The following is a 26,353-nucleotide window of genomic DNA, read 5'->3' on the forward strand; positions in this document are numbered from 1 at the left end:
CCTCAAAAACATTTTAGCAGTATATCAAAGGACAGCGAACCTTTAGAGATGATGATTTATGCTTTCCTGAAATGGTGTCACAGATACGTACCTTCCCTTAAAGCCACATGAGACATTCTCTAATCTTCACAATATCCAAAACGGTTACTCTGAGGTGAGTATGTTTTTTCCATGAGTCTCTCATATATCTCATTTTGTATTTTTCTCTGCTATCTTCACTCTTAAACTCCATGTACCTCTGCCTCCCTAGTTCTTCTAATTGTGTTAATTATACATAAAGAAAAGACATTACACTGTTCTTTTCATGCAAAATCATTCTTATGTTCAAAATTTAAAGGTAATTACATTTGACAATTTCATTTGCTTTAGTATAATCATGGAAATTGAGTCATGAATTTAGGTTTTAATAGTTCCTAGCTCCCCATTCGAGCTTTCTCCTGATGAAATATTGCTACAAACATCCTAAAAAGAATCCCTATATTTGCTCTAATTTTGTATTGAAGACAAGGTTAGGTATCCTTCACTAATTTTCTTCCTTTTTTATTTCCTTCTACTAGAGGAAATTAATCTTCAAACACCTGTGCTTCTTTGAATCCCCATTCAGCTATTAAATGGTGTGTCTTGGTCTACAGCTTCCCTTTTGTGTACTTCATCCACTTCCAATAAACAACAATAGCTACACACTAAATTTTTTATTTTTTTTTTTAGCTTATATTACTGCTCTGGAAGAAAAGGGAATGTTACATGTTATTTAGATGAACTGTAACATTAGCCAACCACTGACGAAAAATACACAAGTGAAATGAAAATATCACAAACCTTAGAGTGTAGAATATTATTTTTGGCCTAAACCTGCACATTCCCCATTGTGTTTAGTAGGAGCAAAAGCCTCCTCTGTCAAAACGTGACACGTACTCCAGTGAGCACCATTTCCAGCCAATGCTTTCATGCATCTCAATTTAGTGCGCTAAACTTTGCAAGTTGTGGCCTTAAGGAGCCAAAGAAAAGAAAGAAATCAGTTCAGTAAATACAGAGTTAATATTCATCTATTTCCTGCTTAACTTACACATCTGAAAAATTGCTGGCAAGGTAATGCCTCTTAACTCATCTACTTGGCAAACTTAGGCTTTTTTTTTTAACGAAGGAGCTCTCACTTGCAAGGATACTTGCAAGAAACTTGCCAACTCTTTGTGGGAAGTCTGTTCATTCTTTCATTATCAGAACTTTGGAGAAGTGCTATTTTAAATTTCTGCAACTGTCTTTCAGGAGAATTGTAACTGTATTGCTAAGTTACATATTTGCAATGAATCTTTCAGCACTGCAGTACTTTGCTGAAGTAGGAGCTCTTCATTAACAACTGGCAGTGAGAAGAATCTATACTGACAAATTGCACGGTTGTTTCTTTTAATTAAATATATCTTTTGAAGTAATTAGCCTTGAATGTAGGAAATACTCATTGGCACTCACGTACCAAAACAACTACTAATAAACAGTTTGTATTTCTACAGCACCTTCCAATTGGAAGAGGTTAACTAACTAGTTAATTAAAATAATTAATAATGTTTCATATAATCTAAGGGATAATAGATATATTTTTCTGTACCTCTCATTATATATACAAGATTTCATGCTACTGTTTTTTACCTACATAAAATTTTCATCTGTTTTCTTTTCAGAAAAATATTGCCCATGTAAAAAACATTTAAATACCACCCCCCATAAACAACTTTAAACTGAAAAATAATGAAAAAACCTTAAAATTTTTGGATTTCTAAGTCTGTTGTCTTTAGATACTTCTCTAGCATGCAGGCATTATCATTTGTAAGAGCATTAAAAATACAAGCTGGCCACTAGCCCCTTGAAAAATCAGTCCCCATCAGAGCTCGCAGCTATGACAGAAACTTATTTTATTCATTCAAATGCAGATGGTGCTGTGAAGTTCCCCAAGACTATTAAGTCCAGTTGCAAAATAGTAATGTTATATCTGTTTCAAACCAGTCAGTCTCCCCTGAAGGACAGTTTTTGTAACAAAGCCGCTAGACTTCCAGGCCTTTGCCTGCAAGCTCCTCCGACATCTCACTTAGTTTGGTCTGGAAGTGGGCAAGCCACACTGCTTAGCGGCACTGGAGTTTTTAGAATATTGTGGGATTCTGGGTGCTGAGCTACACCTTCATCCTCCCTCATGTCACTGTGCTGTGACAAGCTCATTAAAGGGAGACCCTCACAGTGAACAACCATCCAGTAAGTCCCCTGACCAGGATTCCTATGACAGATAAGGACAGGACTGACCCAGGTGAAAGCAGAGATTTGAGCTCTGGCCAGGATGCTACCCTCCAGCTGAGCCAGGTCTGTTCGACTGAAAGTACTGCCAACTGCTGGAGGGAGATGTCTGTTCCGAGGCGGTTGGAGGGTTAAAGGCAATAAATAAGTAACTTCGAATGAACCTTGCAGTGAGGATACATGAATCACGGCAGACAGTACCGAGTATCTTAAATAACAGAACCGACTACGGAGCTGCTTTTTTGGATCTGAAGACCCGTATCTGCGTAAGCCATGGCCAGCAAGCCTGTGTCTAAATAGGAGATGAAGGGCTAAGAACATACAAGTTGCCTTTGATTACAACAGAAGTAAGAGAAACAAAACATTATTTAGGTTCAGCAAAGATGGCAATTTAAATTCCAAAGATGAAGGTATTACAGCAGTACTACAAAACACAAAAGACGGATTTTCTTAAAGGCAACCAACTCCTCTGACAACACCCATTCTTAGCAAATAGGCTCTGGATATCCTTTGGTGCAGCCTGGATGCCACCTTCTGCTTATGCCTACAAAAACTTTTTTAGGAATTTTCATGGAAGAAAGTGATTTGAACACTGGATGAAAGTAGAACTTGGTTTCAAGAACAATTCTGGTTTCAAGCTATTTTCATTTATTACTCTCTCATTTTCAGACATCCATTAAAACTCATGTCTAACACTACCCATAAAGGACACCACTGTTGACTCACAATACCTTCTGTAGTTACTAGACAAGCCAGAGTTTCTGTATGTAACACTGTATTAACTCAGCAGACACTCTACTTGTGTATGTCTACCTTCAGAGTTTGTACAATTAAAATGGGTTTTCCAATATGATAAATGCTAATGGTTTGGGAGCAATTCCCTTAACAGATAATAAAGACAATTCTGTGAGGAATTAAAACAAAATGAAACCAAAAATATGCTTCAGCTAATTAAGAATTTCTTAATTATGCTCATTTTACTTGGAAAAAAATAGGTACCAAATAACGTTAAGTTCTTATGTGAAAGATATGAAGGACAACTGATACACATTCAATTAAACTTCCGATTAGAATAGGCTACTTTATATACCAAGTCTAAATCTACTGAACAATTTAATCAGTTAATTTATGAAGCCATTAAATGTAATAAAAACAGTGGCTTATACTGTCATGAAATCAAGACTGCCTACACCATTAAACTCCACATATATTTCCAGTCCAACAGAAAATTACACACATTATTGAAACAATAAAAAAGATAAGCAAGAGCGTTACAATGTATTTGTCCAGTACCAACCTGACATTTTTAATGTAGCTCATTAATGATTGATTTCTCCACTTAAAGTAGTTATTTCACTGAATTGACATAGAAAATATTGCAGGTGCCAGCTCATAATGATTCTTCTTGCAGAATCTCCACTTGGAGCTCATTGCCACGCTCTGCTGTGTTGAGAGCTCCAAGCAGAAAACACACTTTGTAAAGGTAGATATTACAAAATAGCAGCAAGGGAGGAATGCTGCAGTTGTGTGTGTAAGTAATAACCTCCAAAGACAGTGGAGAAATGAAAAATGTTGCAAGTGCTTATTGCAGCAATTCTCAAACCTTTTCAGCTTGTTTCAGTGCCTCCTCCTCACTCTTTTTCCAATGGAGGTGCAGAGCTGTGCGTAGTCTAGAGACAACCAGGTCACTTCTCGTGGCAGAGAACAGCTTCCTGAACCACAGACCATCAGCACCAGGAACTACAAACGATATGGTTTACCAAAGCTACTATAGCTCTCTAAGGTTCCTGAGACCAAAGACTGAAAATCTTTGGCACAGCAGAACCAACTTCCTCTTAGCTTAGTAATTCCAGTTAGTCCTACCAGCACATGGTTTTACTTGCATTTCTAGAAATACTGTAATAGCTGCGCTCCAGGGATGAGGCTCGTTAGTGGTAGCATGATTCCAGCTGCAAGAGATTATATGCTTTTCCATTGTCATTCTATTCATTTTGCTGAGGCCAGCCAACAGGCCATGAAAGTGATGCTGAAAGACCCGGCAGCTTGTAGTAGCTTTTTAGCAGTTAAAATAAATCAGATAACTCGGGTCTTTTATGAATGAGCAGAGTCCAAATAAAGTTTTGTGGATCCTAATTTGCATAACTAACAGTGTAAAAAACTCAACCATTTCCCCTCTGAGCCTCAATAGTTCAGTGAGTTAGCAGGAAATTACAAGCCTTGTTGGAGAAGAGGGTTAGATTTTTCTGTGAAGGTTTCCGAGTAGGCTGCTGCTAAGGGACACAATAAAAGCTAAAACCTTGGGCTCAAGATTGGAAACAATTTTGAAGTTAACTGGTGCTTGCATGGTTGCTGAGAGCTGAAAAACAGTGATGCTGGAAAAGCGCTCTGGATATCTGCTGACAGAGGGAAGTCTTGCTGATAAATCTGATTTATTATCACTTCCAGCAGGTTCTGGCTGAATTCTTTCATGTCAACAGGCAGCAAAAGATTCTCCACCAGCAAACAAGGGTTGGCATCTGAGCTAACTGCCAAGAGCAGGAAGCAGGCTAAGCTTCCAGCCCAACCACCTCTGCCTATTAGTCCTCAGAGCAGGCGGGCAGCCTGAACTGTAACCTTCAGGCCCATCTCTAATAATAAAGGGCTTTAGCAGAAACTGAAGAAGTCTGCAACAAGATGGAGAAAAGCATCTCGAAACTGGGACCACTCAATCATTAGATCAAACTCTTACTCCAAGGCCTGGAGGCTCATTCTAGCAGCTAACACTTTAAATCTAAAGCCTTTGTGAATTAACCTTTTCACACATACGGCAGAGACTACTGGACTGTGTGAGTTTCATTCCTCTGATTATCTGCTGTAGAGTCTAAGAAAATGTCTTTTGTGATGGTCTGAAGAGTAGTAGCATTTTTATCAAAGAAAGAGTACCAGACCGGGATGAACTGAGATTTTGTCAGAAAAAAGATGGTATCTACTTCACACTTTCACAAGTCAAATGTAAATTAATGCACTTAAAATCTGACTACGTGCAGCTTCAAATCACACGAGTATATGCACACGTGTGCATGTACACACAGCACATAGGACAGGATCCTTTTGCAGACAGAGATGTTATTTTTCAAGTCTGAGGGGTAAATTAGATCATTATCAAATCCTTTTTCCACAGAATGACTGTCACTAACATAATGGTTGCAACAGCTAGAAAGAATAGTAGTGAATTGAAAGAGACTACACTGGCCCTTCTGATACTTTCTTTAGAGGAAGAAATATAGCCTCCTGTACTTTGCTGCAAAACTTAAATTCTTTCTCCACCAAGTACATACTGATTTGGGGGAAGTCTGATTATCAGGAGGTGAAAAAGCCCCACACAGTGGATGATTTACCCTCTCAACAATGCATCAGTTATCCAAAAGAACTATACTCATTATTCTGTATCATCACCTGTAGTTCCTAGATTTGTGATAGGGTATTTGTACTACTAACCTGAACGCCCACCCTTGAAGCGTCATGCATTCTAAGTCTGCTATTCACAGCAGCTGACCTTTCAATTTGCTTTCTCAGTTCCTAAACAGAGAGCAGACAGTACACATTGCCCATCGTCCAGTTATTAACCCAGAAATACTTTTTTAGTTCCGTTAAATTATTAGTTATTTTACATAATAAGTCCAATGGTTAAACTGTAAACTGCTTCTAGAAAGCGTTCTATATGGCTTAGCAGTCAAGCAGAAAGTGCTACAAGTCTTGCACCAGCAGGAGCTACTTACTAATTTCTTTTGTTGAAGGAAACTTCTAATTTGTGATTTTTTGTTCAAAATGAATGGCAAAGCTAGACACATTCTTTAGGGTTTACCCGCATGTAGTGAAAGACTCATTGTATCACAGTTACAACAAGACATCCAGATATCCTGTAATTTTATGGAATTTTAAATTTTACATGGGGTCAAATTCTCCTAATTTCCACTAGAGTTTGGGGGCAGGGGGGTGTTTGGTTTTTTGTTATTGTTGTTTGGTTTTTTTAAATTCTAGCCTGATTAATGTAATAACAATAACTTATTCAGGTAACGATTTTAAACAATCATTAGGAAATACTCAACAGATCCCAGTTCTTGGTTTCCACTTCCAATACGTAAGAAGCCTTATTTAGAGGAGGAGATAAGCTTGAATCAAACTAACAGAAGCTCCATAAATTTCAAACTTTGTATAGCAGAAATGAAATTACTTTCCATTGACTGTATCATTAGCTCTCATTACACAGTTCTACCATACATAAATGGAAGAATCTTCTTTAATCCTTACTAAATAAGACAAAGACATTGAGTGAACTATTGTAAGTTTAGATCTTCTTATATAAGTCTTCATGTTGAAGGCATACAGAGCTTTGATATTAAAGAAACTGTCTGTGCAAGAATACTTACATATTAAATTAGACTGCTTCTTCCCCAAAACTCAACATCACCAGCAATCTTTTAGGAAACTAAATTCCCAGATGTCTAATAAAATATAAAAGCAACTGTGTCTTTAAAGTGATTCTGACCTAATGTTATAGAACTAAACCAGACTGCTATTATCTGACATATTCATTTCTATACTGGTTCCGCATCTCTGACTGTGCATTGGGTTGGCTTTAGACTGCGAGCATCATTGGGGTTTAGGTTGGTGGTTTTTTTCCAAATTAATGCAATTAGGGGTTTTTTCCTCAGTTGAGTGAGGTATTTCACACTAACACCACGACCTCAGTTACGGAGGAAACACTTGCAGCCCAGGGTAAAGTTACACTCTACAGCTAAGTTTGTTTTGTTTTTTTTTTCCAGTTCTAGCCAGCTGAAGTGGCTCAGCAGAGAGTAACAGCCACCGGAGGCAGCACAAGGGAAGGAGTAGGCCTGTGGACTGGGAGCAGAAATGCTCTTTTCAGCGATAAAGAACAATGCAATTGGCTCAGCCACAACACATAATTTTACCCAGGGATAAAATATCACAAGTCTGCTTTGTCTGAGCTCACTGGAGCCATGTACCTTTACACTGGCTAAGGATTTATCTTCATAAATTCATAGTTCTAAGAGCATAAAAAACTCAAGGGCATATACTATGACAGGAAGTGGTGCCTCTTTTATTCCTCAAAAAAGTCATGGCCCTTTGCTCAAGAACAGCTTTTGTCAACAGCTACACACACTGCTCGATAATCAAACGATTCTGGAAAGGTTGTCAAAAAAGAACTCTCCTCCACAGGATGCTGGCAAAGATCTGATTTTTACACAGCTATGGTATTTTCCTTTTACCTGAAGCTTGCTACTTCTCCTTTATGAGAAGCAAGGGAACACTGTTGATGCTGTAGTAAACATAACTAGCATTTAAATACAGGGAAAAACATGGTCTCTTCTGGTCTTAAAAGTGCAAAACAGTGGTTTATGTGCTAGCTGAAAACCTGGCTTCAAATTGTTCAGGTCAGCAATTCTATAAGGGTAATTTATTTTAAATATATATGTGTTCTTAAGTAATTTTATTCCATTGAACCCTACATTGCCTTGGAGGAACTCACTGAGGCACTAACCCTGCAAGTTATGTACAGCCCCCAGTGACAAACAGGGCAGCAGAGGGTACGAATACAGTCTGAGACTACATTTAAGCTTCCACCAAGAAAGTACTCCCACTCCCCTCCCTCCTCTGCTATGCTGCCTTCCTTTCTTTTACTCCTTGACCCTATGCTATATGATCCCATCCTGCTCCTTACAGCCCACCTCCTTACCCTTGCACCAGCTTTAGAGTTTGTTAGATCCCTTGCTGAGTTGGTTCAATTTGTTAAGCCTGCAGGAAAAGAGTCCCAGGAAAATTACTTCCCCCAACACCCCCATTCCCCAGCCCCCCCATTATTTTTTTTATCTTCCTGCCAGCTCAGTGAGTTGAACAGGCTCACAAAGAGGTGTGCTAAGTAGCAAAACTCATGTAATGGAAGTGCCCAGAGCAAGTGGATAGTAATTGAGGGGAGAGTGTGTGTGTGGAGATAGAAAGAATGCAGTGCTGGGAATGCTCCCCTTAGGCAAAAGCAAGGTATAAATGGTCTTGGAGATATAATCAACCCATACTTTGAGGCAAGCAGAGATTTGCCATCTTGTTTGGATCAGTCTACAGCACAGCCAGGCATTAATCGTTTGGCCTTGGCTGCTAAGTTATATTTTAGCCATAGAAAGTCTTCTCTGTCCAGCAATTGTATGCGCCACACTACCCCTTTACCACGTAATCAAAAGACAAGGATGCATATGTCCATCTTGAATGAGGAAAAGGAAACCATTATGCTTCTTACACTTTCAGCACAGGGTTTTCTTCAACTAAAAGGCACTAAAGGGCATTCACCAGACTTAATGCCAGTGTAATGACTCCATTAAATATTAGGAAGGAAATAAAAAAAAAAAAAAAGCACAAGTTTTATTGGTTTCAACGGAATATGTTCCAAAATTACTCCTCAAGAATGCATAGAAAGAACACCAGATAAAATAATGCTGTTAAAAATAAGAAAGCATAGTGAACAATGTATTTCACATTTCTCAGAATAGTTACAAGCAGGCAGGCTCAGTGCAAAGCTTTTTATAATCTTACACACATACAAAAGCAGTCTGACTTTACTGCCCCTTGTATTCTGCTATCCTGTGTGGCTGCCTCAGCTGCACATTTGTCTCCCTCCGTTTCCAGGACCTCCTACATGGACAAGCTGATTGAATAGCTCCCTGCAGCTCTGACCTACTATCCTGCCTTGGAATGAACAACTGGATGTAACGTGACAAGACGGCATTACAGAAGACTCTTCATAGCCTTAAAGCTACTAGGGTCTACCCTCATTGCAATCTAGATCTTAACCCTCTAATGTACTCAAAGTCATAGGCTCAGTGTTCATCAGGGAAATTCCACCGACATCACTAGAGTTCCCCAACACATCCTGAGCCAGGGCACAGACCATATTCTCATGTTGCCTGAAGAACCTCATCAGTTTTGGACAATTGAAAAGTGAAAATTCCAGGTTATTTTCCAAACTCTTTTTTCTGTTTCTTTTGATTGTTTTTTTTTTTATACTCATAGTTATGTGCTATAGCCCTCTTTATCAGCCATAGGCTTCGTTAATTCTTTTTGTCTATCTACCATCTGTTTGCAAATCCATGAAAAGGAAGCTAAAATGACTAAGTATTCAATTCCTTGTGTCTAGGTTTGGTTTTTTTTTATTGTTGCGCATAAAACACAAGGATAGACTTTCTAATAAATGGGAAGATATAATTCTCTTTTCTATTTGCATTAAGATATGCATAAGTGATATTTAGATACAGTAACCCTCTAGGACAAGGTTCTAATTTGCTGAACGCACATGTTGCAAAACAGGTCAGGGACCTCTCAGAGAGCTGGTCACAGCTCCCACAAGTTCTGACCAAACCCTGATGTTAGTAAAGCAGATTGCAATGGTCTGTCACATGGAGGAGTACAGGCAGCACAGCATAAGCCGTTTGAGACTGTTCCCTGCTGTTCTCCAAAGGCTGCAACAACTATAATAAAGAGATGTAGAAAGGTTCAATACCACTGAAATCTTCTCTTTATACACTAACACCTCTAAACAGTCTGAGTGGGTCAAAGAAATAAGGGTTTAACATTAATGACAGATTCTTTATTCCAGCTTTCTATGCTGTACCAATGTATTAGGTTTGCATGGCAAGGTTTTGGTAGCAGGGGAGGCTACAGGGATCACTTCTGTCAGAAGCTGCTAGAAGCTTCCCCTACATCTGATGGAGCCAATGCCAGCCGGCTCCAAGACAGACCTGCCACTGGCCAAGGCCAAGCCCATCAGCGACAGCGGTACTCCCTCTGGGATAACAGATTTAAGAAGGGGGTGGAGGGGGGAACTGCGCAAAAGAAACTGCAGCTGGAGAGAGGAATGCCAATATGCGAAACAAGTCTGAAGACCCCAAGGTCAGTGAAGGAGGAGGAGGAGGAGGTGCTCCAGGTGCCAGAGCAGAGATTCCCCTGCAGCCTGTGGGGAAGACCACGGTGAGGCAGGCTGTCCCCCTGCAGCCCAGGGAGGTCCATGGTGGAGCAGGCAGATGCGCCCAAAGGAGGCTGTGACCCCGTGGGAAGCCCACGCTGGAGCAGGCTCCTGGCAGGACCTGCACACCCGTGGAGAGAGGAGCCCACGCTGGAGCAGGTTTTCTAGCAGGACTTGTGACCCCGAGGGGGACCCACGCTGGAGCAGTCTGTTCCTGAAGGACTGCACCCCGTGGAAGGGACCCACGCTGGAGCAGTTTGTGAAGAACTGCAGCCCCTGGGAAGGATTCGTGTTGGAGAAGTTTGTGGAGGACTGTCTCCCGTGGGAGGGACCCCACGCTGGACCAGGGGAAGAGTGTGAGGACTCCTGCCCCTGAGGAGGAAGGAGCGGCAGAGACAACGTGGGGTGAACTGACTGCAACCCCCATTTCCCATCCCCCCTGCGCTGCTGGGGGGGGATAAGTAGAGAATTCGTGAGTGAAGCTGTGCCTGGGTAGAAGGGAGAGGTGGGGGAAAGGTGTTTTAAGGTTTGGTTTGATTTCTCATTATCCTACTCTGATTTGATTGGTAACAAATTAAACTAATTTCCCCAAGTTGAGTCTGTTTTGCCCTTGACAGTAATTGGTGAGTGATCTCTCCCTGTCCTTATCTCAACCCACAAGCCTTTCATTATATTTTCTCTCCCCTGTCCAGGTGAGGAGGGGAGAGAGAGAGCAGCTTTGGTGGGCACCTGGCATCTAGCCAGGGTCAAACCACCACAAACAAAAAAGTCAAACCTAATATTCTCCATATGTAACTAGCAACCTGTATTTTCATATGTTATAAAGAGGAGCAAATTAATTCTCACAATACATATAATAAATACAGCTGAAACACAAGCATTGCATTCTATGGGGAAAATGATCTATAATCCCACCCCCCTTTTGGCTCTATTTTTCATCTGCATTACGCTGAAGCCAAGCTGTTTCCAAGCACATGAGATATCAACGCAGCACACAACCCAGTCAGAACATGCAACCATAACACCTTGAAATTACCAATTTGTTAAAACAATCACAAAGGAGGGGACAAAAAATCCAAAAGAGGAAAATTCCAAAGGAAAAACATCAGTATATGCAGTTCATAGGCAGAGCTATCAGGATACTTACCCCCAGTGTTGGCACCCATATTTGTTATCCCGCCCTAATTATGTTAGGTATCTTCTGTGTGAACTGAGTGCCCTAACATGCTTTTATAGATTTCTCCACATTTGTCCTGGAGCTAACTGTTGAAGGCAGTAAGCCTCTGCAAAAAGGCTTGCTGAATTATTGAGGCTACCCTGTTGGGGAAACCACCACACCAATCAGTTGTTTATTCCATCTGGTGTAAGAACCAGAGTCAAGTGCATTCAGGTGAAGAGAGCACTTTTAAAAACCTTGTTACTTACTCCTTGCCCCCGGTGGAACAACTTGTTAACAAGGCTTAATGAAAAGCAGCAGAACTTGACCCTAAATGATTAACATGAAGTCCCAAAGCTGCTGCCATTGTAAAACACCTGTTGTGTGTATGAACTTTGGCAGATTAAAATTAAGATTTTAATGTGAAAATGGAGTTACAATATGTCTGATTTTTTCTGGTAAACCTTATCATTGATGCTCACAGAAAAACCTATGTCTCGGTTTCAGTGTTAATAGAGGAATCTAGTATAATGTCTAAGTGATGGATCTTTTATGAACATAAGTTAAGGGTACAAGAAAGTTATTTTTCTGCTATCAAAATTAAAGAGTTGACTTTGTCTACTGTAGCACCAATACAAACTTCTATGATACTCGTGGGATGATAATTTCCGCAGCAGTAGTTCTATCAATGCTCTTAACAACCTTTCCAGCCTCCTGAGACAGCTTTGACACTCCGAACCTGTTAGCAAGGGGTTGGAGTTGTTGCAGCAGGTGAAAGCACGGACAACAAACCTGCTGGGCAAAGGTCCTTCTTACTGATACAGTACAAATTTGGAATGCTATAAAAAATACCTTCTATTACAAATATGTTTTTCCAACATCCTAGGAGCAGAGCCTCATAAAAACCTGAGGGTGACCGAGTGTGGGAAAACTGCATTTAATACTACTAGCTTTTTATACTAGAGTGCTTCAAATTAAAGGACAATGAAGTACCTTATAAAATTTTACAATAAGGGATCATAATGCCTTAGATTCACATGTAAGATGTTACTGAAGTTAATGCAAGAGCTTAGAAACCTAATCTAATAAAGAAATACACGCCTGTGGTATTAAAGACAGAATTCATCTCGCTTAACATTAGCTGTCTGTGAAGTGTGTATCTGAGCTCTGTTTAATTAGTGGAGAGACAGAGACACTGGCATTTCTTGAGCATGATTCTGCTTTACAGACTGAGACCTCTCTTTAGAATGCTATTAACTACAGGCTAAAAATGCTTATTTTTCTTCATTTACTATAAAGGGAATGTAGATGACAAGCTCAGATATAGATACAATACATGCCATTTGGGCAGTCGAATCCTATCTTAATGTAAAAAGCTTTCAAAAGAGGCTGTATAATCAAGATTTTTTGCTTTAGCATTTATACCACTGAGATTTCATGGTTTGCTTTGATATAAAATCAGAACTGCATGTTGGAGGGAAAGCTTTCATATATTCAAAGTAAAATAAGGAATTTTAATTACAAAAAAATTGTTAACACAGGTTTGGATTAAAAACAGGTTGAAGGTCATAAACGCAGATTGTGGTTGAATACCAGGTGGGGAGCAAGACAGGACACAGTATTTGGAACTGCCAACATGTCTAGTCGTGATTAATTTTGTCACTAGGTAGCTAGAAATAAGAAGCAATACCATTTCAACAAATCTGCTCATAATATTAAGTTTCAATGAAACTGAAATACTAATGTGGATCAAAAAACCACATTATTAGGTTAGCAAAAAAATAGGCAAGAGTTCCCCTGGGAAAAGATTCAGACTAGAATAAATGCAAGCTAATAGCTGGAGAATGAAAATCCAAAATAAGGATATTCAAGAGGGGAAAATTTGGAAATCAGTAATTTCGAAATAAACCTTGGGGTGATAGTGGAAAGCTAATTAGACCTGTATTCGCAACACAATGCATAAGTCTAAAAGGTTAATGTAATTTTGTGTTGCATAGACATACATGTTATGTAAACCACAAAGAACTAATAGTTTCCTCTCTGCAGCCTGACTACACCTGACATATTGCCCTGGGTTCTAAGAAACTCATTATTATGATTTAGAAGAGTAACTTATGACACTTAATCTCAATATTTTTGAATCAGGTTCAGATGACATTTCTCAAACAATTTTATGAGGATTTTGTCAACTTTAATAAGCTGTACACTAGATAAAACAGAGTGACTGTATGATCCGAAATGACTAACCATGTTTTCCATCTGATTTTAGTCTGCTTTGAAAGTTTTCCAGGCCTAATTCAAACTTCTAATTAACATTTCTATAAGGCAAAAAAATCTAGACACTGCATCATCTCACTTTCTGAAGATACTGGTTAGGTACTGGTCAAATACAAAATCCACTAACTCCCCATACAGTCAGTCTGCCCTTTCCTCCACACGTCCAGGAAACTGGTGACTTGTAGGCTCTGACATTACAAACTTCAAAGGTATTTTTAAAATGTGCTGACATTCAATGTATTAACATATCAGTTGAGCAGAGTTGGCAGAAGGAACCTGACAGTTTGGAAATTATTTTACCTTAAAAATTACAGTTACAAGTGAAGATTATTTATAAATAAAGCAACCATCTACTTAAACAGCATGCAAATGACCACATTTCTCACAGAAATACTCCTGCTTGTGAATGTCATTGCTAACATTACCATCGTATTTTTGCCAACAAGTGAGGATCAAGAATGCAACAGATCAGTAATGGCAGAAGAGGAAACTGAGACAAAATATTTTCTGTTGTTTTAGAATTCTGTTAAAATTCTTTCAGCTTTCAGACTTTCAAAGTGCAACAGGACCAAAAAGACTATTATTAATTGCAGGGAAAAGGCCTTTCTTTGCCTTCTGCATTGACGACTGGCAACTTTTCCTATTCTGCTGTTCTAAATAATAGATACAAACAAGCAGAAATTTCTGCTGAAGCTGCTGAGTGGTCACTTGAGACCATACTTAGAACACAGAAATTGGTAGATCTTTGTTGATTTATTTCTGCTTAGGTACTTGGCAATAGTTTGCTGTGACTCACTGTTACAGCAATGGCAAGACCCACCAAATACAGTCTGTTGAAAAGTTTGCCTTTTTTTTTTTAATTTTTCTGGAAAAGTTCTTCATGCTGGTTGTCAGCATCAACTTTCTTTTTTTCCCCAGTCTGTTTCAAGAAATATAGAGCCAAATGGCTGACTGTATTATTATTATTTCCTTATTGCTCTACCTCTGCTAGCAATCCAACCACTGTAGTCAGTACTTCAAGCCCTAGGTCCTTTCTCTGAGAATGTGTGAAATTGGTATTATCCTTTGGGAATGAAATAGTAAAATTTGAAATTGTCTCTCAAAATAATTTGAAGTGAGACTTGATAAGTTCATAAGCTCAGGGTGCTTGTTTGTCAGAATTTGAATCCCTGGGGATAGGCTTGCTGTAAATTTCAACATGTCATTGATTTTCTCTCTACAGAAATGAAGCTTCTGTTTGGATTCTGCAGCCTGCTACCCACACACATTTGAAAAGTAGATGATTGTAATTCCTTCGCTTAAAAGCAGTTCTATAAATACAACCCAACATTCAGTTTTACAGAAGATGTGTCTGGAAGAACTATGTGCACAAGTGTTCTGCTACTGTGAGTAAGTCTTGCTGAGAAAATGGCACCAAAACTTGTATTTTCTGTAACTTGACAATGTGTCATCAGAAGCCATTTCAGCAAGGGACCATTCCATGAAAAATGAATGTGCTACACAATCAAGCTCAAAAGAATTTGCCAAATCAGCAGTTGATTTGCTAGATAAGCCAATGTCGATGTAAAGCAAAACAAACATTTTTTTTTTATTATCCCTGCTACTTGTAATGAAGTAGGATATTACACTGCACAAGAGAGATACAAAGTAGTAAATGCTCTCAGCTACGTGACTCTGACAGCACTGTACTCACCACAGTACTGGCTACTTTCCGGCCAGCACAAACCACCTCCTGTGCCATCAGCTAATGGACACATCTTCGTTTCCCGCAGAGCGGCACAGCTCCAGTTCATAAATATTTTTCCAATATTCCCTCACTGAACATAACCTACCAGCTAAAATCTCAAATGCCTTTTAAAATGTTAAATGCTATCAGTGATACCAAAAAAATACACTGCTGCTGCAAAAAAAACCCCAAAACCACTTCCTTAACCAGGAAATACTCTCTAATGAGCATGTTGTTCTTAACATTTCATTTATTGAGGAAACTGAGTTGGCTAATTGCACAAAATGTAAGGGATGATATTTAGTAAAGAAGATTGTGTGACATAAGTTAAGTGAACCCCCTTAATTGAATGTTTACTTTCCTTCTTCCACATTTTGAGGAGGAGAATCAGTAGAGGTTTTTTTCTCTTGTGACTTTTCTGCCTTTAAAAAACTCTAGTAGAAGCTGAAAAGAGGTTTCCTTCAGTATTCAGATGTATTTTATCAGCAAACTACAGGTCCTGGATATTTCAAGGTATTTTCTCCATAGAATTCCACATTTAGGGAATTTTCTAGTGTGCTACCCTGGGTGTCAAGTTTTCCGGGGGGAGGGTGCGCAAAAAAAACCCTGAAGTATTTCCATCCCAACTAACTGACCTTACAGATTACAGTGCACTAGTCATACAATTTCTATAAGCATGTTTGAAAAAAAGAAAGATGTTTTACAGAACACTAAGGCTTTCTGTTGGTTCCAAGCATGCCAGCTCATTTTATCCAGTTAAAAAAAAATACACTTGATCACGAGACATTTTGTTATTGCTTCCTGAAAACAGTTGAAACAAGGAAGAAATCCAAAGCAGGCAATACTTTGAATCCTAATGGAAATAAAAGCAGAATGCCAAGTGCCGGGAGAGGGAGGAGGAGGGCAGGGGCTGACAAGTTTGAGTGCAAGCAGGTAGCTTTGCACAGAGCATGCATCTCTTCGATACGCACTGTAGGTAAAATGCAACCCTGTGGAAAAAGGTAGGACAAAACCCATGCATGTTATATTATCAGGAAAGCCCTTGCAGAAGATAAATTATACCCTTTGCAAATTCAAAGGAAAAAAAAAAAAGATTGAGAGTCCAGATTTTCACAACGTAAATCTTAATTGGTCTGCATTTAAAAAGCTCTGGTTTTCTCAATCAGAAGAATACCCAGAGGTAGAAGTATCCCTTTAGTCTGCTAAAGGCTCGTTTTCACATAGCCTTTCTGCGATATGTTAGTTTTAATTCTTTGTTAGTATAATCATTTCCATATGCAGAATATGGAAAGTTAGGCTGCACAAGTCCATGAGCATTGCACAGCCCACTGAACGCTGATTACCTTTGCTGCCCAGAGGTAGCCAAACCAAGCCTAATCAGTATGCAGGTGTCAATCAGGCATGCACACCTCCTCAGTCACTGAATCAGACACACATCTGCATCTGCCAACACTGCTGGGTACCACCTGAGCTGCAAAGGACTCAACAGTTGATACCATGAAGTGAATCAACAGTCCCTAACGCTTCTCAAATATTCTGGAGGAGAAATCTTGTCAAGCCAATTATTGACTAAGATCTCTTCAGATTGGTTTTGGCATTGATTTATTAAATGAGTGAGTTTAGTGTTCATCTCCAGCAGGATGTTTCCAAGCAAAATTTTGCATCTAACTGAAAGCAGATGCTTCATAGCACTATTTCAGGACAAAGCTCTCTTTTGTTTTTATTTTATAGAAGGAATTTGGTGTTTGTTGACTGAAACTGAGACAGTTTCCTACAAGAGATGTAGGAAAATCAAAACATCCAGATTTGCTCATTCAAAAAGTGACTTCCTCCTTAGCATATTCTTCCCTTGACATTGTGAGGTAGTCCTTGCAGAAGATCTGGGCAGTAGACTGCTGTCACAGGCTCCCTTTCTGGCCTGGTCCTTTTCAGCACTTCCAAGTTAACAGAAAATCCCATAACAAACCAGCAATCAACAAAAACACACCACCCCATTTTTTCCCCTATCTGAGCCCTTCAGAGAGTCCCTCGTGGTCAGGACACTGGCTGGCAAAGCTTTCGCTGATATGGAAATAACCTGGACAAAAGCTCAGCTAAACAGGTTATGTCCACGTGAGAGTAATTTTTCCTCAACTATCCTGACTCAGACTGGTGACTCCCATCGTCTTGACACTACATGGATGCTTTCCCACCTCTCCTTTTCAGCATTTCTACACATTTTGTTCACATACACATACTCACAATACACACAGCGCAGTGCAAGTGGAGGCGAGGTTGCTCCGTTTGCTCTCTGATAAGAGAAGAAACCCTCAGCTCAAAATAAAAACATACGACAGCATGACAATACTCCAGTCTATAAATCCTTCCAGTTTATTAGCTTGCATTAGCATTGAAAAGTCAGCATTAAGACTTCAAACCATAGGCTTTTCTCATTAACATCTGTTGACAGTGTAGGCAAAAATACCTTCTGTCTGTCTTTGTTTCCTATGGATAGAAACCAGACAGCTCTCTTTCCCTGCTGCCTTAGATTTGCTGTCATTATTTGCCCTAGTTTCTTTCTCCATCTCTCTCTCTCAGACTGGCCATACCTCCTCTCCCACTGAGAAGTGATGTCGTTTCCCTCTTTGCATTCTCTCACTGGATCAATGTATAACTGCATGTCATATGCATTACCACAAGTCCAGGCAACTGTTCACATCTATGCCGCTTTTGCCCGTTCAAGGGGTATCATTATGCTTGTGTTCACCACCAAATATAAAAGAGTAACTAACATGCTGATGAACCTTTTATTCACTACAGTTTAGAAAATTAACTGTTCCTCCAACCTTACCTCTTTTTATGAATTACACTTTCTGTCACTTGCCTTGCTGAGAAACAGAAGCTAAGGCCTGTAGCAGTATGTTACGCACTCTCAGGAGACATTTCGGCCACTGAGGCCAATTAGCATGGAAGAGCTTGTGTTCAATTGGTTAAATACTTCATTGTACCAACAAGTGGGGGGCTACATCCAAAGAGGCAAAAGTTACTGATGCATGCCTGAACCATGTCTGGAATGGCGTTAGTCAGCCTAGGTCTAAACCAGGCTGAGAGTTTTTTTGTCAGTTTAACAGCAGAGGTGAATAAGATGCATTCTTTAGGAATGTTTCCAGTCACTGCTTAAACTGTTAGCATAATGAGAAAGTCCAGAAAACCAAATGCATTCAGGAAAACAACAGTAACCCACCAGTTCACTTAAATCTCTCTTCTTCACAGTGGGCCACAAGACATAGAGACCCAGATATGGGCCCCAATTCCACTCTCTTAGCATCCAAAGGCAAACTTCAAATGACTGAAACTAAAGTCTAGGCCAGGCACCCCTCCTCCTTCCAACTCCTAAGTCTCATTTCATCTCTTCTCAGTCTTCATTCTTCACTAGCACCCTGACTCACAAAGCTCTGCTGCACGAGACTGCCTTCGGTTTGTATATCCTTTCCACCTAAGTTTAAACATTTCTTACATATTTTTAGTAGCTTTCTCCTGCCTCATCTCTCAGAGTTTATGAAGTCTCTTCTCCTCCTCTCCCATTCAAAGTCTCCTTCCTAATTTTTTTTCTCCATTGCTTCTCCAACCTGACCATACCCCACCCTCAAATGTATCAGGTGAGATGCATATAGACCCAACTTCAGGGTCACTGTTGGATTTTACACCTTATCATAGCTGCGAAGGGTTGCTTAGTAAATATACACAAACATACACATCCTAGGTGGTCTTCTAGCTAAGAGGGCTTGTCCTGAAACAAGACACTATGAACTGGATATACAAAGGACTATTTACTAAGGGAACTGAGGAGAAACTTCTACGTGTGCAGCAGAAAACCAGTAAGTGGAACTGACTGACAAATGCAGCAAGAGGGGTTCGATCTCTGAGCTATTTTAGAAAGGAGTGACATAAAAAGGATGAAGTAATTACATAAAAGAGAAGAGGGGAGTACAAATAAGAGAATGATAAATGGACACACAGAACATAAGGGCTGTGCTATCTTTCAGCTTCCAAGATGTTCCACATAATCACTTACTATTAGTTCTAATTGACTTCAATGCAACAAAAGCACAATGAGACTTTTCCAGACAAGTAAAATACACATGCACTGCTGAGTATCAGCACAAAAGAAGCGTAACTACTTCTGAAAAGTTATGGCTTGGCAGCTGATGAAAAGGAAGAAAAGAGGAAAGAGTTATCCTTTGCATACTTTTCTTAAGCCTCTATAGGGCAAATACCTTACACAAACAATGCCACCTATTTTAAGTGACCACCCTAGGGATAAGGTAATTTAGTTACCTTATAGAGATCAGTGCTTAATTAGAGGTCAAACTAAATTGTACTTGGAAACCTCAGCAATATTTTCAAGTTTGTTTCTGTGCCAGAAAGTTGCTATTGGATGTGGCTCCCATTGTGGGCTTTACTACTTTTCCTAATAATCACCTGCTGCTGACCATTTAATCATCATATTTCTCAGTTGAGTTCCACATTAATTGATACACCTTCTTACACCATCATAGTTTAATAACAAAACTCAAATATAAAATTTGTATTATTAGCCTAGCAATATAATAGAAAATGAGAATAGAAAAAAAGCTATACATCTTGAAAAACAGAGCATGGTATGTATGTTTGCTCATAATATGTACATCAACCACTGTACCATATGACCACTTATTAGCATAGTTATTCTCATACTAAATTATGTTGGTTTTGCTGACAAGTAAGTATGATTTAACTTTCGTGTTACATTCGGCTAAATATTGTACAGGGAAATAACATTCTTTGCACTATAGCATAAATATATATATATATATATCACTACAATAACAAAAGCTTCAAAAAATAATCCTACAAATAAACCTTATATCAGCATGACCTCTATAGGTTCTGAAATACGAACGGTAGGTATTGGTTGTTAAAAGTAGCAAAAGTAGTACAGAAGTTTATCAATAACATACAAAAGTGTTAATTACCCATCACTGAAGTTTATAAACATGTTTGTTTTCAGAGTCAAAATCAAATACTTGTAGCAATTTTAGAAGCCCTGGCATGTATTTTGGAAACACAGCATTTTAACATTTAAAAACAAACCTATACTTATCCTTTTTATTGTTCTACTCCACTTTTACATTTTAACTCCCAACACTTGGAAAAGGATATTGATGCATACAAATGTAGGACTGTATTTAAATAACTCCAAGCATATAAACAGATTCATTCTTTTAAAGAAGAAAAGAAAACTTTGACAATAGCAACATTTTAAAGTTGAACCATAAATACTTATTGACAGTTAAGAATATCTCATTGGCTCTGTGTTAAGTTTTAAACAGTGCACAAATGCACTTTATGTGAACTCAGTTGGAAGTCTCAGAGGACATAATCTATAGTACAGAGCTGCAATTGAATTGTGAGCAGAAGGACAAGTAACTGGGTAATGAAATTTGATCATAAAGAATTCCCTGAAAGACAAAACTTTGTCTCCAGTATTCTCTTAATAAATGCTTTTGGCTGTTCCTTCCTCAGCCATGTGCGTACTCTCTGTCAAGCCACTAACTGCAGTATGGCCGCTGCAGCTAAGTGTGGCACGTCCTGCTGGGGTACAAGAGGAATAAGGCAATTTAGTGTTCTTCCAAAACTGAAGATGAACTTACTGCAGCTAGAGAGGGACAAACAAAGGCTCGTAGGCAGTTTCCTGTTATAACAGCACAGGCAAGCGTAGCTGGGATACAGTATCACACACTGTACCACTTCCTTGAGCTGATACAACCTGCTGTTACACAGAGTAACATCCAGGCTCTTGGAATGCTAAACAGGATAGAAGACAGACCAAAGCAGTCTGCGAATGCCAGTTTTACAGTAGTTTTATACTGCTTCTGACTTGAATTCTCTGTGTTTTGGAAATACCTGATGTCATCGCCCCGCTGTGTCTCAGCAGAAAAAAAGCATAGGGCGTCCCTAGGCAAATAACATACTGATCTCAGTGTCACAGTGAAACAGATATAGAATGAAATCCTTAACGACAAAAATCAATACAGTTTGACTGCACCAGCACCCAGGTTAATGAATATTTATCATTCCCTACTGATGCTTCTAATTTTAGCCTATTTTATTTTTTAAACAAACAGGAAACCTGCTTGTTCAGGAGTCTTTGGTAATCTGGATACAGTGCTTTTTAAACAGTTATAGAAAAGCTCTGCACCCGTAGTCACACACTGTATTTGTATGTACTTGTCCATCAAAACAGAGAAAATAATGAGAAATTATTTCAGTTGCAGGAATGGCTTGGTCGTGGGTGGATTGGTATCTGTAACTGAAATCTAACAATTCGAGATATGGCATTCTATGGCATTGTGATAAAAAATGAAATAATGACATATCTTAAAAAATGCTTTTTAAAATTATTTTGCCTTGTTTAAAGTGTTATTTCAGAGCTCATTTTGGGGAACATACAGAGGAGAGTTGTCAGGTCTTTTATTTATTTCACCAGTCTCTCTACATAATAATATAGATTAACTGGTAACAAGGTACAGAAAAAATAATTTTAAAAATGATACACAAAATAGTCTGGTGGCTAGGGGAGCTACTCCAGCAACATGTGTTGCATTTCCTTTTGCTGCACTGCCCCATGGCATACATTTCAACATATCGTTTCACATTGTTCAAGCAGAGCTTAAATGATTTTTTAAATGACCTATCAAAATCACTGTCACTAAAAGGCCTTTCTAGAAAGGAACTCAGTTATCCACAGTACTGAACAATTCCAGTGAGGATCCTGAGGGAGAGAGGGATTCAGAATACCTAGGCCTTCAAAAGACCAGGCCAAGGACCCTCTGGTCTAGCACATACTGTAATTAATAGAAGCTTTTCCACTGATTTCAGTGAGATTTCAGGTCATACACAATTAGTAAGATTCCAGTTGTTTTTACTCCCATTGATGTAAGTGTGGTCACGACTCTGTTCAAACATCTTCTGGACTGACACCACCAAGACAGTACCTCATCGTGAATTACAGGAGGAGTTAAAAGCGGTTGTGTTTGCACTGGAAATAAACATAATCTTCACATTGGTTTCCAACAGTGAAGATTTTATTCCCTGAGAAAAACTGTACTACTATTGAGATGCATCAGTACCAATAATCTTCAATTCAACACAGACATTTTTTGGGGAGATGAAACTTCCTAATGCAGCAGTACAGTAAAGAATCACTACAACACACCTTTGAACAATGACATGAGGAAATGCCATAGCCCAAACTAGCTTTTATAACATTTATCTTATGCTTTTCTAACAACAGTTCTGAAGCTGCTAGCTGAGAATTTTGTGTAGTCTGCAACATTTCTAAAAAGTCTAACATTATTGTAGATGGGCCCACTTTCAGCTGTTTTCTGTACAGGCAGTTTTCAATTTGTCCCAAGACTGAGTTAATTTGAATGCCATCTTCTCATCTTGGCAAGATCCTCAGTTGCAGATCAGTGCATTATAATGCAAGACAGATTCTAACTGCAATTATATAACCCTGTCCTACACTTGGGACAAAGATAATAACGAGAAGAGAAAAATGTATCTGCTGTATTCTCCTGACTGTGCCAGTTTTGTCCTAATGGTCAGTTATGCAAGTGTCCCATGGGAATCTTTCATAGTAGTTTTGCTACAATGAACTTACTCAGCTCAAAAGATTATTTTTTTTTCCCAAGGAATCATAAAAATGAGAGATGACAGAGTTGCTAGGTCACCTTACCCTTCTACTACATTCTACACTTAAGAATATGTTCTATGCAGTTTTATTTATTACTGGTCTGGCTCTGAAAGAATTTCAGTGGTGTAAATCACTGAAATCCCATGGGAGGGAAGCGGATGAAAAATTATTTGATTCAGATAATGATCTAGTTTATTCTCTTTGATAAAACAAAACATTCACATAAATACGTAGGGCTGTAATTTTGCATCGCATTCTAAAATCAATGACACAGGATGTAGTTTTGATCCTCCTTACACTAGTACAATTCACAATTGTGTTGGATTTACCAACAGTAAGCAGTAATAATGTTATTACAATTTCATTCATATTATTGCTGTTAATATTAACAAAATAGTAACATTAAAAAGTAGTGCAAGTGCTACACTAAGAGTACCAACAAGAGCAGGTCAAGAATTAGAACATTAGTGCCAACCACCAAGTAAATTTGAATGGTTAAATACATGCGTTGTATTAACTCATCCAAAAGGCATCTTGAGATGAAAAAAATCTCTTTCATTATGGCAAGGGAAGGCTTTATCTTGAAACATCCTTAAGAAATGTCAGAATGTGGCCCAAGGCTACTGGGTTATGCTCCAGTTTTAGAATGAGAGAAAGACCAAATCAGAGAGCCTCTCTGCTGAACTCAGGGTGTTGCCTCTACGCCACGTATGCATACACACACTCAGTCCAAGCTGCTCTGCATAAGACATATAAACTTAGGAGAAAATAAACCTGAAATATAACCTGAAGAGACTATGCTGGAACTGTACATGCTTTATATAAACAGAAATTCCAGTATGACACTTGAATGTCTGCAAGCGGATTACAGATTGCATACACCTAATCTATCTGGGTTGTATTGAGACTCCCTACACATACTTAGAGAGTGTGTGAGCAGAGCTTTGCTTCTGCAGTGGCCATTGGTCTAGAAAAGCAGGAGAGTTTCAGTAAGGTAGTTTGGTGTATTACTGAACTGGAGGACGGAACAGGTTAGTACATGGAAAAAGAAACCCCTGTGCAAGAAAAGCAAGGAATGGAAATATCCTGGTATCTTTCTGATGGATATTTCCATTAAATGCTTGAAAAGATATTGTGACAAAAACAGTTACCAAGACTGATTGAAAATAAAGCCAGAGACTTATTCAAATTTTAAAAACTAACCACTCAGCTTTGTCATTTCAGCAAAGAGTATTCCTATCACTGCTTACAAATTCAAAACAGAATAGCCTTTAGAGTCTCCAAGCAGCATGTCCATCAAAAAGTATGTTTGCGTTGCATCCTCACAATTAAACGATGTTCATTTTGTAACGACTCTTAGACATGTTTCAGAAAAGACTTGAAAATGTATACTGATCTGTACCCAAACTATGAAAATACCCAAAACATCACTAAGAAAGAAGGAACACAGAGGTAAGGTTATCAAAGGATTACCATGACTTAGTCACATACATACAAAGAGGACTGAAAATCGGTTACTTGCTGGTCCTATAATTACAACAGATTTTGCTTTGAGTAGACTGGCCCCTCACTTAGACGTTTTAATAAAACATACTGTACTGCCTACATCCTTCCAGTCTTACATTTCTGATGGACTAATGTCTCTGTTGTGACAATGTCAACCCTTTCATTATATTGTAGGCTGTTCTGAGTTACACCCTTTTCAGGTCACCAACTTCTTGCTAAAAAGCTAAACCCCCTCCATAACAGTAAAACTGTGTCTTCTCTATTTAAAATTTTCAATTTTGCACAAGCAGTTGCAAGTATTTCTTACATAATGATTCTCTTCACTTTTATTTTCTGCTGTTTCTAGAAGTCTATTTCTAATTTTCATAGCTTTTTAAAAATTGATTTGTATGCTTCTCCCGAACTCCTCCAAGGAGAAGTAAAAGCTCAGAACACATTGTTAACATGCTTATTGGTTATAAATACACTCTGAGATCTTTAGAGAAGATTTAGAAGCTACGACTATAATGATAAGCTCAATATTGCTATTAAAACCTGGTTTTCCTGCTTGTTGGGACATTTTCAGTAATTATGCTGTTGTAAGTAGGAACTGTGGAATAATTGCTGGAGGTGACTTATTGATATGTCCACCTCTTATGCGAAGGTAAACCTTCAGGGTGGAATGCGGTGGATATGCAAGGAAATCTGTTCCTTGATAATTCCCTAAGCAACATAACCTGCAACCTTAGATGTCAGCAACACCATGGAGCTTGGTATGCTGACTCTAAGAGAAACAACATGGAGGGTGGAGTGGAGTGGAAACACTGTGGCCAGGCTCTGTGATATCACCGCAGGGATGGGAACTGGATGAGATGATACTACGGAACTGATAAACCACATAGTTGTTACCCCGAGCCAGCGCTGAACCAGCAGTTATTAATTTTCTGTCAAAATCATGTCCTCTGGGTGAACTTTGCTCATTATAATACCAAAACACACCTTTATTCCAAAGGCTACCCACCTTCAAGGTGCGACCACCTCTCACTGAGCAGGTGCTTGGAATTTCTCTAGCTTATACCTTTAAAAGTAAAGCGAGGAGGTTTTATACCAATCATGATAAAGGTATGTATGACTAGAGTCACTCAAGCTCCACCTAAAAATAAGAAAATAGTTTAAATTGGCTTAAGAGAGAAGGAATGTTAGGGAAGATACCATGGTAGACAAGTCAAGAGGACATCGCGGACTTCTGGGATCAGTCGATGGGCTGAACCTCTCTTCTCTTCTCCCCGCTAGGGATGCCTATTGGGTAAGATTCAAGCACTCGAATGTAGAAAAAAAACAGGGTTTTTTTTTGACCTGAATAAAAGGCAACGAAACTTTGCTATGTACGTGACATTGATTTGTTGGATTGCATGTGATGTGGAACATGCACATCATTTAATACTGCGCATTGAGAATACTTTGATAGGATTTATGAAAGATTAGGTTGCTTTAGCACCTGGAGCATTGATAGATCTGTAAAGTCATGTTAACTTTAATGATATGACAAATATGTACATGACATCCACGTAAATACAGTGATGTTTAACCTCTGGAATAAGGTGCAACAAATACACTCTGGGAGACAAGAAAATGGACATATAAATTCAATAGTTTCAGTTAGAAAGGACCATCATTTACAAAGTGATTATTTGGCACTGT

The 26,353-nt window shown here is 38.9% G+C and overlaps 1 protein-coding gene across 2 annotated transcripts in view; it reads right to left on the minus strand.

The window, feature by feature from the left end:
* LOC115345977 (bifunctional heparan sulfate N-deacetylase/N-sulfotransferase 3) overlaps positions 1-26,353 on the minus strand; it is a 336,206-nt gene that overhangs the window by 176,727 nt on the left and 133,126 nt on the right. Inside the window, exon 1 of one of the 2 annotated variants that reach the window (XM_030025577.2) lies at positions 5,758-5,811. The exons of the other annotated variant lie outside the window; for it this stretch is intronic. The gene's annotated coding sequence lies outside the window, so the exon portion shown is untranslated. Of the gene's footprint in view, positions 1-5,757; positions 5,812-26,353 lie in introns of those variants that run through there. 2 annotated transcript variants of the gene reach the window in all.

Source organism: Aquila chrysaetos, chromosome 1 (assembly GCF_900496995.4).
Source record: "Aquila chrysaetos chrysaetos chromosome 1, bAquChr1.4, whole genome shotgun sequence".
NCBI classification, from domain to species: Eukaryota; Metazoa; Chordata; class Aves; order Accipitriformes; family Accipitridae; genus Aquila; species Aquila chrysaetos.